This window comes from Chiloscyllium punctatum, chromosome 6, assembly GCF_047496795.1.
Source record: "Chiloscyllium punctatum isolate Juve2018m chromosome 6, sChiPun1.3, whole genome shotgun sequence".
Lineage (NCBI taxonomy): Eukaryota > Metazoa > Chordata > Chondrichthyes > Orectolobiformes > Hemiscylliidae > Chiloscyllium > Chiloscyllium punctatum.
This window is the reverse complement of record NC_092744.1, coordinates 25,057,714-25,072,700: the sequence shown is the minus strand read 5'-3', so window position 1 is coordinate 25,072,700 and position 14,987 is coordinate 25,057,714. Positions and strand designations below refer to the sequence as shown.

The following is a 14,987-nucleotide window of genomic DNA, read 5'->3' as shown; positions in this document are numbered from 1 at the left end:
CAGAATATACCTAAATACTCAGCAGATCTGGCAGTCGATAAGTATTTTCAACATTGAAGGATGTAACAACAACAATGACAAAGATATCGTGGAACAAAAGATAAAGGAAATGGTAATAGCTGGAGCAATGAGGTATTTGTCCAAACTAAATTCTAGTTTTCATGTTTTGCTTTCAGCCAGAGATATTCATTCTTTAGCTATTCACACTCAGTCTGGACACAAGCTTTGCTCTTTACTATAACTATCACTACTCCCTTTGCCTTTTAAACTCTGCCATTTTCACCATTTAATCTTTTCTGCTGTCTATATCCCTGGCTTTCCCCTTCGTCTTTCTTCCCTCTTCTTTCAACATCAAAAGCCCACTCACATTTCTATCTTTAGTTCTGGAGGAGTCATAGCAGAGTCAAAATGTTAACTCTGTTTCTATCTCCAGAAATGCTGCCAGATCTGCTGAATATTTCCAGCACTTTCTATTTTTACTTATCTTTAATAGATTCCCCTGCTTCCCACCTGCTTCAATGAAGTGTCAAAGCACAGATTAAAACCACTCAGCCTAACATGCCCTGAACTGGCCCTATCCAATTTGGTCTTACTCTCCCTGTTCTTTTGCCTTCCAGCATTTATCCTAATCCTTTTGTAAATTTTTATAGAACCTGCTTCATCCAATCTTTCCAGTGGTAAATTCTAAGCCATCATAATTCATGAGTGAAAAATTCTCCAAATCATTCCTCTTTGCGTTTTTGCTAATTAGCTGTTCATTAAATAAATGGCCTGTCAAAGACACTAAATAGATCCTTCTTTATTCCTTTACCAAATCCCTTCCTAATTTTGAGCACAGTAATTAAATGGGCACTTAACTCTGCTCTAATGGAAATAATCCACTTATTTGGTCTCTCCCTGTAACTGCTCAATTTTCCTTACAATCCCCCTTGGTTTTATGTGGTCTTCTTATTTCACTGTGTATTATGTTCATGATTGCTGTGTGACCATATACTTGCACATCTTAGGGGAAAGACTGTTGCCACTCTTTGGAGTTATCATTCCAGTAGATCCTTTCAACATAATCTGCCAGGAGTACTATTCCTTAGGTACTGTTTACTTCTGCTGTCTTTACAGGCATTTGACCCTTGGTGGCTATCTGGGAATAATCGGGGAAAACTTTCAACTTGCCTTCTAGCTGTGTACCTGACATTGTCAATTAGCTGTCCTTTGCCAGCTGGAAATGAGAGCTGGGTATTTTCCATAAATGGTAGCTGATCTGGTAATACTGCAGCCAAGCCAGAAAGTTAAAATCTGCCCCAGTACAAAAGGAAATGGCAGAGAATTCAGTTTTTGCTTTTTCCAAGGATAAATATAACAACAACAAAGCTTTACTGAAAGCACTTCATCTACTAAATCAACAGCTATATTAATCCCTCAAAAGACATATTTCTGGCTCAATCCCCATGACTAATTTAAAGTGGAAGACGCAATCACTTTAATTACATTCAGTTCCTTTCTAAAATGGCAATTGCTGTTGACTTGAAATTACCAACATAGTTTTCAGAACCATTTGTAAACAGTGAATATTATTGCTTCTGAAATAATAAAGAGATACTTCAGTTGAGCTTGGAGACGAGTGGCGACTGCAAGTTGGACATTGAACCACCTTCCCCACAGCCCTTTGATTCAGTCTGGGCCATGAAAATTGCAGTTGGTCTTCCCTTATGGCAGCCAATTACCACTTAATCGTCAATTAAGGACCTCCCCTACCATAACTGATGCTATTGAACTGGAAAGAAACTGTTGTATAAGAAATTTAATACCTGAAAGGGTTAACTGACATCACTAGATAAGCTCTACAGCTCAGGTTCGAAAGAACTGTTCCTGTAAGGAATGAGTTATGAATTTGTTCAGAACAAGTTGTATTACGCATACAAACTATCGGCTCAGTGATTGTTTTTATGAGTTAACAGCACGTAGCTATGCACTTACTCTTAAGTTGAGCCTCGTGTCTTACAAGAGACAACCATGTATCTAAGATGTGATGGAACTGGCTATTCAGTAAAATGTAACAATTCTTTTCTATTAAAATCAAGACCGTGCCTATACTCTGTGGCCATGCTTCTGCACTTGGTATCAATAGCATGATTAATTTCAATGGGGAAGACTGGTGGCAGTGAATTTATCCATAACACCTCCCTCTTTTTTAATAAAGTCTCTGCATTCACACATTAATTACTCATCAAATACAGTACAGTAACTTTAATTCAGATATTTATTCCTATTCAACCTCTCCAGAGATGTAATTATGCATCTCTGGTGGGGTTTGAACTCAGGTCTCCTGGCTCAGGGAAAGGGACTCTACCATTGCACCACAACAGCCCTTAGAAATCTGTCTAAAAAATAATAGACTAATACTTTTAACAACGTGACAACTGCCAATCAATTTTTGCTCAGAAGTGAACAAGTATAGGAGTGAATTAGCTTCCCTGGAAATGTGTAATAACATGTCTGAATAGTTTGATTAAAAATAGAAGTGAAATCTTATTGCCTCAAACTGTGAATTGTTGTAAGAGATTCAAAAAAATGTTAACATTCTCTCACAATTCTAACTTTGTTTCCCCTCTATTTCCCTAATTCAACTTAATGTAACTATCTTGCAGTGAGCATTTCTCAATGCTTAAAGTAAGTCAAATAACAACAGGAGATTAAAAACCCCTTATAAAGTGAATGGTTAGGGAATGTACTGCCTAAGAGTTTAGTGGAGATAGGGTTAGCTGAGGCTTTCAAAAGGGAACAACATTATTATCTGAACAGAAAGGAATTGCAGAAAAATCAGTGGAATGGGAATAGATTATGCTTTTTTAAAGCTGACACAAAGATGTACTAAATAACCTCATTCTATGCTGTAACTGTTCTATGATTAAGTAGAAGTGCCATGTCTCCTATTACTCACTACGGTCTTAGGTGACCTGTTGTCTTTCTGAATTTGCACCTGAACTAACTTTGTGGGCAAATGTTTGAAACTTTGCATGTGCAACTGTAAATCTAACAAAGGGTATCATTAATTACCATGGTTCAGTAAAAACTGGCCCAATGACATCTGTAAAATAATTTCAACTTACCTGTATGCAACAAATTGATCAAACTAGCTGTGGTTGAGCAATTGTCCGGTCTATGTGGTAAGGGTAAGAAAATATTACCTCAGGAGGCTTTCTTCTCATCCCTTAGATGGCTGTTCAATAACTGCTGATGGAAAATGCATGGATTTATGCCATTAGCTGAGGTAAATATAAAACTTGTATTTGATGTGTTACATTGAGAGAAAATCCCCTGGCATCTACAAAATACATCACAGTAAAGGATGTCCTGTTTGTCAGGGAGTCAACAATTCCTGAGTAAACTGAAAACCACAGTACAATGTAGGGGGCCTTCAATAACATATTATCCAATGCAGAATTTTTTGATGTGTTAACAATTTGCTCACTATTTTCTTCTGATAGTTTATAACATGTGTTTTGACTTTTCACCTGTGTTTGAATGTTGCAAATGGACTAGGTGTTGATCTGCATAATTGGAGGATTTGCTGCATGGGAAGGAAAGAAAGAAATTATATAACATCACAAATGAATACATTTCTGAATAGTTGATTAAAAATAGAAGTGAAATCTTATTCCCTCAAAATGTGAATTGTTGTAAGAGGTTCAAAAACTGTTAACATTCTCTCATAATTGTAACTTTGTTTCCCCTCTATTTCCCTAATTCAACTTAATTTAACTCCCTTGCAGTGAGCATTTCTCAATGCTTAAAGCAAATTGATTATTATCAAATAACAACAGGAGATTAAAAACACCATATGAAGTAAATGGTTAGAATTTGAAATGTATTGCGTAAGAGTTTAATGGAGACAGGCTCAGCTGAGGCTTTCAAAAGGGAACAAGATTATTATCTGAAGAGAAAGGAATTGCAGAAAAATCATTGGAATGGGAATAGATGATGCTTGTGATTGTCACAATCAGTTAAATATGTTTGAAGTGCGGTTAATATGGGAAGTCTAGCAATCAATTTGTTCACAGCAAACTTTTATGCTCAGCACTAGACTGAAAAGTGACTAGATAAATTTTAGTGATGCTTTTAAGAGATAGGAACTACCCTGCCCTTCTTGAAATGGATCGTGGGCTCATTTACACCCACTTGTTAAGGTAGAAGAAGACTTAATTTAAAACGTCTGACAGTGCAGTACTGCCTCAGTATTGTCTCAGTTATTGTGAATTGTTAGGTGCTAACTACAGAGGTTTCAGCATCACAGTGAGTGGGTGGAATGAGGTGAAAAGATGATTTGAAAACTGCAAGCAACATTATAAATTTAACACCAACATGCATCCCCACCTTACACCCACAAAATGTCCAGAATTATAGCAAAACAATATAATAGGGAAAAACATGATTAAAGAAGGAGAATTGGTCCTGCACTCTTGTGCTCTGGTTAAAACTATTGAACCTCACAGGTGATTAAGATAGAGAATGGGAATGACAACACTGCACTCCAAACTCTGGTCTACACTTAAATGAAAGCAAGGTACTCTGGCTGCTGCAGATCTGAAATATAAACAGAAAATGCCGGAGAAAGCCAGTAGGTTCACAGCATCTGAGGAGAGAGAAATCAAATTAACATTTCAAGTGAGCCATGACCATTCTTCAGAATTCAGTTTTTCCAGTACTTTTTGTTATTATTTCTGATTCACAATTCCTGTAATATCAACTCCCCTTGGGATTTCAGAAGCACACTATATTCAAACCAAATAGGCCAAATGTATGACTATTTTAATGGAAAAGTGAATCAATTTAAAACAGCATGCAAAGATTTCATATAAACATGTTCGGGGTTCGACAGCTTGCATTTACAGTGTGACTTAAATATAGCAAAATATCCCAAGGCACCTAACAGAGAGTCAGCAGACAAAGATTGACATGAGCCAAAGAAGGAAACAATACAACAGTTATCAAAAAGCTGAGGTAAAGAGACAAGTTCTGAAGACTATCTTAGACAGAGAGTGTGAGAGGAAGTGACAGAGAGAGAGAGCAACAGAGAAAGAGAGCAACAGAGAGAGCACGACAGAGAGAGAGGCACATGCTCAGAGAGGGATTCTCTGTGCTTAGGACCCAGGCAACTGAAGGCACAGCCATGAATGGAATTCCAATGGAGTAGTGCAGAAATCTCAGAAGGCTATACAGCAAAAGATGTTAAAGAGATATTTTTGTGAATTTGTTCATGTAAGTGGCATTCCTGGTTAGACCAGTGTTTATTATCCATCCTTGAATTACTCTTGAAAAGCTGGTGGGTGGGCTGCCTTCTTGAAGTGCTGCAGGTAAAAATGATAGAATAAGAGATTCAGTTAGCTGATTGGCTGAGGTGAGACAGAGATGGCTGATGTCATGAAGGTGTTAGAACGGATATGGATTTTCCAATGTGTTAACAATGATTCAATTTGTGAAAGGAGAAGGATGAGAAGTGAAATTAGTGGCTAAGCAACAGAGTTATACCTTCATGAGCCAGGGATGGTAACATAGTAGCTATATTAGGAATCCACAAACTGGGACTTTGTTTTGGAACCACAAGGTCAAAGCCCACCAATAAAACTGAGTAATTTAGATTCAATTAGCTAAGTAAAGCTGGAATGAAAAGGCTACTCTCAGAAATGGTAACCATGAAACTATCAAATTGTTGTATAAACTCAATTAGTTTACAAAAGTTCTTTAGCACAGGAAATCTGTGATCCTTCCCTGATCCTGCCTACACATGACTCCAGACCTACAATAATGTGTTTGACTCTGAACAGTCCGCTGAAATGATCCAGCAAGACACTCAGTTGTACACAAGGTTACTATTGCCTTTTTTATTTGAGTAAATTAATAAATGCTGGATTTGCCAGTGAGACCCCTATCTTGTGAAATGAAAAATAAATGAGTTCTGGAATTAATTGGTTCAATGTTTAAATCATATTTTAGTGGCTAGCTAAAGATATGCCAAATGTTCCATTAATTTCAGGCACTTGTTGGATCTTAGATAGAAAATAATTACAATTCTATCATCTGCCATTTTCAGCTACTAGGTTGTCAAATCACCCCATAGCAAAGCACCCTATAGCAAAGCAATCTAAAGTTTAGGAACACTTGATAAGTAGTAACTATTCAACTCCCTTGAACATGTTTGATTGGATGATAACTTTTCTATGCCTTATGAACAACATTTTGAATGCTTAAGTCTTGATTCTATACTACTGACTAGATGTTCAATTTCTAATGTTTCTGAATGAGTTGATAGTGGCTATGGCAATAAATCATTGAGGTTGGGGTCACTGAAATTATCATGAAATGTGATCCTGCATTTTCTAGCAGTAATATTCAACATCTGTTCACCAGAGTTCTCTACTCTACCAGTCATATTATTTCAGAAAGGCAATGACAGACCTTGGCATAATGCCCACGGTAGTGAAAATTGTTCAGATAGATCTTATCTACAAAACTAACTTGACCATTAACTATTCTATCAGCAATGGTCCAATCATCAATAAAATAAGATAAAGAGTCATCAATAGTTCCAGTAAGCAGCAACAATTAAACAATAAGGTATTCAGTGTGTCTCAGTTGAAGTTTCATTAGAAGGAGTTGGCTTCAGTCAATTCACAGCCCTGTTCCTGACATGAAATTCAGCAACTAACTGCCAGGGAATAGGTGGGATTTGATATCAAGACAACTTTTGTCCATCCAAGATTCAGCAGTTTATTTGACTTTGCTCCCACCAACTGTACCAATACCAAACACTTCCATCAGTGCTCTACTTTGTCTGTGTTATGTATCTAGCACCATTATATGGAAGCACCACCAGCAGAAGAACTGCAATGGTTCAAGAAGAGAACCATTGCTGCCTTCTCAGTAACTATGGATGGATTTGACACAATTATCCAAATACACCCACTCACCTATTTGAAGATGTAAATTATTTTGCAGCAAAGAAGTTTATGACTTCTGGACCAACTTTCCATAATAACTAAAGACTAGTAAATTTATTTCCACTGGAGTAGAATTAAGATTCACAGTCATTGCATATTGGAAAGGAAGGTGGGAAAGGGGGAGAGAGGGAGATGCAACATGAGCCTGAAATTAATGGAACATTTATCATATCTTTAACTAGCCCCTAAAATATTTCAAAAGAAATTCAATGGACAAATAATGATTGAGACAATAAAACATGTTACCTAGAATTAAGCCAGACTGCCAAGAATATCAACATGGCAGTTAACAGCAATATTCAGTAGGTCTAATAATACTAGTAATTCAGCAATACTAGTATCAGTAGGTCACATCTTATTTTATCTGGCTAAGTTCTCATTGTGTAGGACCTTTTTGGAGATATTTTTGTTATGATATCTAGCAAGATTTCTCATCACATCTGACCAAACTCACCTCAACAAGTATCTATTCCACTCTATGCTCTCCTGTATAATCACCTGCCCTGATGTACTTTGTGCTGTGACCAGAATAAGTTGTCAGTCAGCGGGTTTGCTGGAATTCAGCTGTATCCCATGGACTTGCACCATTTTAAAAGCCTATTATGCGCCTGGACATGTAGTTTCAGTCCAGAGGTGCCTTTCATACTTCCTGACATTTGTCCTGGACATTATGAATGAGAAATCGATGCCCCAATTGTGGGCAAGGACTTGGAGGTCTGCTGAATGGGATGGAACAGACATGGTACTTAGTCTTTCCCCAGGATGAGCAATGAAGGCCACTACACTAATCATGACAGGCGGGGTGCAAGGTTGCAACCCAGGATACAGTAGCTTCAACTCTCTGGAGGCAGAAGGTTAATGGCCTTCTCCAACCATCAGCTTAATTTGCCATCACCATCACTATGCTATCTCATATTCACTCTATCTCTGATACTGTACTGCCTTCCACAAAGTTCTTTCTCTACCACTTTCACCTTTGCTTGAAACATCTTCCCTCACTTGCTGTCACCTCATGCAGTGCTAAGTCTGTATGCTCTCTGCTTGAGGTACCTCCCTACCTACGCCAAAAGAAAGTGCTTGCCATCCATTTTCATCCTCCTTAGTATCTGCTTATCTCTCATTCAAAGAGATAAGCAAATTCCAAAAGGGCAGAAAGATTCAAAATGTGAGACTGGCAGCCTGCCATTTGACTCCTCACTCCTTATGTGGAAAGCATCCTTACTCTGAGCATACTGAGTGGCTGACCAACATTTTCCAAGCAAATGAGCTGGTATTGAGAGCTGTTCTTGATTTGCTGTGCCAGGACCACCCACCCTCTCCATGCCCCCAAAAGCAAAGGCTATCTCCCCTGACTTGACTGAAGCCAGCTGACAATAGAAAAGCTTCCTAGTTTGCATCTATACAAAACAGCAAGTCAAGATAGTAGTAACTTGAACCTGTTATCTCTGGCTGAAGGGGCAAAGCACAAAGAGGCAAAGCAAGACAATATAAAGCAGGAATGCTCCCTGCATCCAGGTAGGCTCATGTACGTTAGTACTATGACACTGAATAAAGAGCCTGGAAATTTAAACTGATCAAGTCCCTGAGCTGGGTGCATGTCCCTGAGAGCACAGTATCTTTGTTGCAGCATTACAATAATAGTTTCTGGTGCATTTCAAAGTCCAGAAGCATCCTGTAAGTGTGTTGGAGATATGCCGGGAGGCTTCTTCAAGAATGGAATCTGTCACATGCAGATATCTGGTGGGGTGCATGTGCTAGTGCCCATGGAATATTTCCTCAGCTATTGTTGCCTGTGTCCAACACTGAAGTCCTTTGGAGCATGCAGCAAGCTGAATTTGTCAAGTGCTGACTATGGTTCCCAAGTCAAGTTTTTTCAATGTCAAGCCTTGTAAGTGAGCTTAGTAACACAGAAAGTGAAATGTTAAGCTGAGCTGAGCTATCAACAGTGCATTTAATAAGTAATAATTTTGCCACCTTGTCATTGATCATGTCATTTTTTTTCTGCATAACCAACTGGTAACCTGTAGGCAAATGAGAAACTCATCTGCTGCTCATCAAAAACATGAGATAGAATGAGTTCTCCTGATGTTGAGAACAGTAATGCTAGACTTTTCATCTGATTTTGTCACAAACCTCATCATAGCACATTCATTCAGACCCCTATAAGATTTGACCAGTATGTCTGAATTATTAGGAATTAGTAGCATCTGGAGAGCACAGTTTGAAAAGAAACATGTACAGAAAATGAAAAGGTATTGTCAAGAGTTGTGATTCAAATTTGAAACAATTTTAAAGTGGTATGAGTGAGATGTGAGAAATGCAGGGGAACAGAAGAGATACTGTCAGAGTGTGAGTCTTCTACATATGATCTGAACTCGGGAACAATATGGAGAAGCAACTGGGCAGGGAAGGTAGAAGCGTAATCTTTCCATCATCCCAGTCCAAACCTACAATTCAAATTAAATATAAAATTTCAGCTCATGATTTGTATATATCTGTCATTGAAATTTAAGTGTAAAACTAGTGGATATATAATCAAATGAGCGACAGTGAACACGAACCAATAGAGAGAGAAATGTATGCAGAGACATACAGAGACATAAAGATTCTGATGTTACAGGCAAGAGCTACATCTGAAGGCTTTATGTGTATAATTAGTTCAAAGCAGAGTTCAGTACCCGAGACAGCTGCTAGTTTAGTCCTCGGGGAACTCAACAAAATCAATCTTCAAACAGGAGAAACAGGCACTCCCCAGGAACACGAGATACACTTCAATTGAGAAAGATTTCAAATGGTAGTGACATTGATTATTGAGAATAGCACAGGGACAGGTTGTTAAGGCTCCTTGGGAGACTCACAGCACTCTGTATGCACTGCAGTATCAAATCAAACACAACCCGGCTCAAAAAGAATAATTAACCCTTAAATGCACCCAAACTAAATGGAACGCATTCTCACCACCCATGAATACGAACGCAGGACCCGCTCCCCAACAATTGATTGCCTTGGTGTGCCGTTCGTCTCGCCTTTCAGCACCAGGGACAGCGCACAGCCGATGAGGCGAAAGAGGGAGGAATCGTTGCGTTCGGGGTGAACAAGGGATCAGCCAATGAGTTGTGTTCCGAGTATCTGCAGTCTTTTTTCATTTTAAGAGGGCTCTTTGAACAGATGAAGAGAAGCTGCTGATCAATCTAAATGCCTACGAAGGTCCTCACCTCTGAAGAGAGACTACTGGGACTCCTTCGTCTGAGAGGATGTGCGTGTAGGAGGGACCACCTCCGCTTTCCAGTTTCCTTACGAGTGAGAGGACAGATGTGTTGCTTTTCTGATGTTACTGCAAACTTGATCAATATTATGTTCGCCTCGTAAATAGAATAGCCCAGATATTGTAATCTGCTTTCCTAAAGAAATTATTTGAAGAATGTTTTGCTAAAATATTACTGAAAACTGCAACGTGGTTAGATAAAGCATGACGACAGTGCTGTAGGAGTGAAGGGTTTGTTGCAGTGCCGTTCAATTCATGCAGAGAAAATCTACGTGATCAATAGCAAGGCGGCAGGTACATGCATCTGCGTTTCCCTTAAACCAATAAACGGCCTCTCATAAATAACGTATCTCAGTTCTACAATAACAACAATGAAAAAAATAAACTGGCTCCGCTCGGCTCATAATCCGCGGAAGAACAGAAATAAAGCGAAATGATAACGATTTGGAAAATAAAAACACTCACCCCCACAAAGATTAGTCAAGGATTGTTTCAGGTAAAAACACACATTGCTTCAGGGTCGCTTTGATGCTGGATTGATTGAAGGAGGGTGATGTGATCTGGCAAACACGCTGAATTATTCAGAATCAGAGCTCACGTGATCCTGGCCAATTCATTATTTAAATAGCGGCTCCATCAGCAGCTCTGCGTCAAAGAGTGAGCACCCGACGTATTAGGGTTAGAGAAGGAGACATAAACTGTCTGACCAGCGCCCCTTCGACTCCGACACCTCTCCCTTCCCCCCACAACAGCAATTCGGGGGTCAACGCGCACTCAGTGCATTCTTGAAACTGCAAACCTTGCCTTGGATTTTACTTTTTTTTTACATATAGGCGACTCACAGCATATAGTAAACAGTTGGTGACATCAGTTGCTATTATATTACAGAATACTGAGATAAGCCGGTGGAGTGAGAGAAGATCTATTTGTGTGTATTTTATGTCTGTATATGAGGAAGTGTGTGTGCCTGTAGCCATGGACATATTATGTCTTTTAGTCGGTTTGTGTCAATTATGCTCCGTTACAAATAATGGTTACCATTCGAAAACTTGCTTTTTTTAAAATTACCTGGGATTTCTTTTCTGCTGATCCCTGACGTGAGCCTGACTGTCTATATCCTGCCTGGCGGAGATTTTTCTAGTCTAGACGATTTCTCTGCATGCATCCATTAATGTTGCTCGACTTCCCAGAGAGAAACTGACTGCCTATTGGACAGCCATTCGGCTCCGTGAATCTGTTATGCTGTCTAATCAAATCTTGGCTGATCTTCTACCTGGACACCATTTTTGCACACCACCGTTCAAAATGTTGTGGCATGGTGAGAGTCAGCCCTCGATATTACGCAGCATTTGAACAAGTGTGACACCATTGAAACGGAACATTGGATAATACAGGGCGCAGAGTCAGGTCATTCAGCCCAACCAATCCAGGATGGTCTTCCTCCCATCCTTTCTCATCTAAATCTACTGTCATCTGCCTTTGAGATGACAGCTTTTTAAATGTCTTCTACAAAGGAGACTTGTGCACAAAACACAGAAAGCTAGCACACAGATCCAGCTGATAATCAGGAAGCCTAATGGAATGTTGGCCCTTATTTCTAGGGGGTTGCAGCATAAGAATAAGGAAGTCTTACTGCAACTGCACAAGGTGTCAGTGAGATACCGCTGGAGTACAGTGAGCATTTTTCACAGAATCATAGAATTCCTACAATGTAGAGTCAGGCCATTCGGCCCATTGAGTCCACACCAACCATCTGAAGAGCATCCCACCCTGACCCACACTTCTACCCTAGCCCCATATATTGCATTTCCTATGTTTAATCCACCTAGCTTGCACATCTCAGGACGCTATGAGCAATTTAGCATGGCCAATCCACCTAACCTGCACATCTTTGGATTGTGGGAGGAAACTGGAGCACCCAGAGGTAACCCATGCAGACATGGGAGAATACACAAACTCCCCTCAGTGGTTAGCACTGCTGCCTCACAGCACCAGGGTCCCAGGTTCGATTCCAGCCTCGGGCGACTGTCTGTGTGGAGTTTGCGCATTCTCCCCGTGTCTGTGTGGGTTTCCTCCGGGTACTCCGGTTTCCTCCCACACTCCAAAGATGTCGGGTCAGGTGAGTTGGCCATGCTAAATTGCCTACAATGTTAGGTGCATTAGTCAGAGGGAAATAGGTCTGGGTGGGTTACTCTTTGGAGGGTCAATGTGGACTGGTTGGGCCGAAGGGCCTGTTTCCACACTGTAGGGAATCTAATCTAATCTAATTCACACAGACCTTTGCTCAATGTTGGAATCAAACCTGGGTCCTTGCTGCTGTGAGGCAGCAGTGCTAACCACTGATCCACATGCTGCCTGTTTTGGTTACCTTAAAGAAACTTATTATTTCATTTTAGGTTAACTTGAATGATTCCCAGTTTGGATGGATTGTCTTATGAGTAACAGTTAACGAGGTTGGGACCTAACTCATTGGAATTTGGAAAAATGAGAGGTGATCTCATCAAAACATATGGATTCTTAATGAACTTGACAGGCTAAATGCTGAGAGGCTGTGTCCCCTCATGGATTAAGGGGTGTCAATTTAAGATTGAGATGAGGAATTTCTTCTCGAGTATTTATGAGTCTTCGGAACCCTTTGCTCCAGAGAGTTGTGAAGTCAGAATCCTTGCGTACATTGAATGTTGAGATGGATTCTTAATCAGTAGGGGCATCAAGAGTTTGGAGAAAGGGCAGGAAAGTAGGAGTGAGGAATGCCAGATCAGCTATGACTCTTTTGAATGGCAAAGCAGGATCGAGGGGCAGAATAGCCTATTGTAGTTTCTATTTTGTATAGTCTTATGGATTAAGACATGGGAGCAGAAATAGGCCATTTAGACCATTGAGACTGCTCTCCCATTCAAGGAGATTATGGTTGCTCTGATAATTCTTAACTTCACATTGCTGCCTTTTCCCTATAACCTTCAATTCCCATGCTGATTAAAAACCTATCAACCATGAAAATACTTAATGACACAGTCTCCATATTCCAACATTCCATTTGCCTGCTCTGTTAAAAGCTGAACACAGACGTTAGCTTTTTGTGAGTCATGCATGAGGACTCCCAAATTTCTCTTGTTCTCCAGCGTTCTGCAGTCTTTCTCCATTTAAATAATTTTCAGTTACTCTATTCTTTCTGCCAGAAAGCATAAGCAAGAAGACAATCCATTTTGGCCTCCTCCATTGGTTCCCAACATCACAGATGCAAGTCTTCAGCCAATTCAATTCACTTCATATGATATCAAGAAATAGTTGAAGGCATTGGGTACTGAAAAGGCTAGGAGCCCTGACAATATTATACCAATAGAACTGGAAACCCATTGCATACCCAGCCAAGATATTCCAGAACAGCAACAATACTGGCATCTAATTCACAATGTTAAAATTGCCTAGATATGTTCTGTATGCAAAAAGTAGGTCAAATCCAACCCAGTCTATTACCAACCATCAATCTATCCTGATCATCAGTAAAGCGATGGAAGGTGTCATCAACAGTGCTATCAAATAACACATGCATAACAATAACCTGCTCACTGATGCTCAAATCAGGCCTATCCAGCTCCTCATCTTTTTACATCCTTGGTCCAAACATGAACAAAAGAGCTGAATTCCAGTGAGGAGGTGAAAGTGACTGCCCTTGACATCAAGGCTACATTTGATTGAGTGTGTCATCAAGGAGCCCCTACAGCACAAATGAATGGGAAGTGGGGAAAACGTCTCCACTAGTTGAAGTCATATCTAGTAGAAAGGAAGATAGTTGTGATTGTTGGAGATCAGTCATTTGATTTCCCAGGCATCTCTGCAGGACTTCCTCAATTTAATGTTCTCAACCCAAGCTTCTTCAAATTCTTCATTAACGACCCTCCCTGAGAAGTGGGGATGTTGGCCGACAATTGCACTATGTTCAGCACCATTCACAATTCCTCAGACAATGAAGCAGACTATGTCCAAATGCAACAAGTTCTAGACAATACCCAGCTTAGGTTAATATTCATGCCACACAAATGCCAGGCAATGAATATTTCCAATAAGAGAGAATCTAAACATCACCCCTTCTTGACATTCATTGGTATCGGTATCACTGAAGTTCCCACTATCAACATCCTGGGGGTTATCATTGACGAGAAACTGAACTGGCCTTTTTATATACATATTGGCTATCACAGCAGCTCAGGGACTAGGAAACGTGCACCCATAACTCATCTTCTGACTTGCTAACCTCTTTATTCACATATAAGGCACAAGTCAGGAAAGTTTGATGGAATACTTCCCACTTGCCTGGATGGTTGCATGATAGCATCCAGGATAAAGTAGTCTGCTTGATTAGCACCACAACCACAAATATTCAGTCCCACCAATACCTTGGTAACAGCAATGGGTACTATCTACAAGATGCATTGCAGAAACTTGCCAAAGATCTTTAGATTACACCTTCTAAGCCCACGACCACATCTAGAAGGACAAGAGCAGCAGATATATGGGAACATTATTTCCTGCAAGTTCCCTTTCAAGCCACTCATTTGTCCTGGAAATATATTGCTGTTCCTTCATTGTTACTGGGTCAACATCATGGAATTCCCTTCCTAATATCGTTGTGGGTGTACCTGTACCAAATGGACTGCAGATCACCACCTCTTTCTCATGGGCAACGAGAGATGCGTAATCAGTGCTAGCCCAGCCAACCATGCCCA

The 14,987-nt window shown here is 40.0% G+C and overlaps 1 protein-coding gene across 7 annotated transcripts in view; it reads right to left on the bottom strand.

The window, feature by feature from the left end:
• LOC140478789 (solute carrier family 7 member 14-like) overlaps positions 1–11,434 on the bottom strand; it is a 71,746-nt gene extending 60,312 nt beyond the window's left edge. For 2 of the 7 annotated variants that reach the window (XM_072572170.1, XM_072572168.1), the window contains exons 1-3: positions 11,329–11,434; positions 10,726–10,905; positions 3,108–3,228 (exon numbers count right to left, since the gene is read on the bottom strand). The gene's annotated coding sequence lies outside the window, so the exon portion shown is untranslated. Of the gene's footprint in view, positions 1–3,107; positions 3,232–9,953; positions 10,201–10,725; positions 10,917–11,328 lie in introns of those variants that run through there. The other 5 variants (XM_072572172.1, XM_072572166.1, XM_072572171.1 and 2 more) reach the window with 4 other exon arrangements.
• Between the last annotated feature and the right edge of the window lie 3,553 nt (positions 11,435–14,987).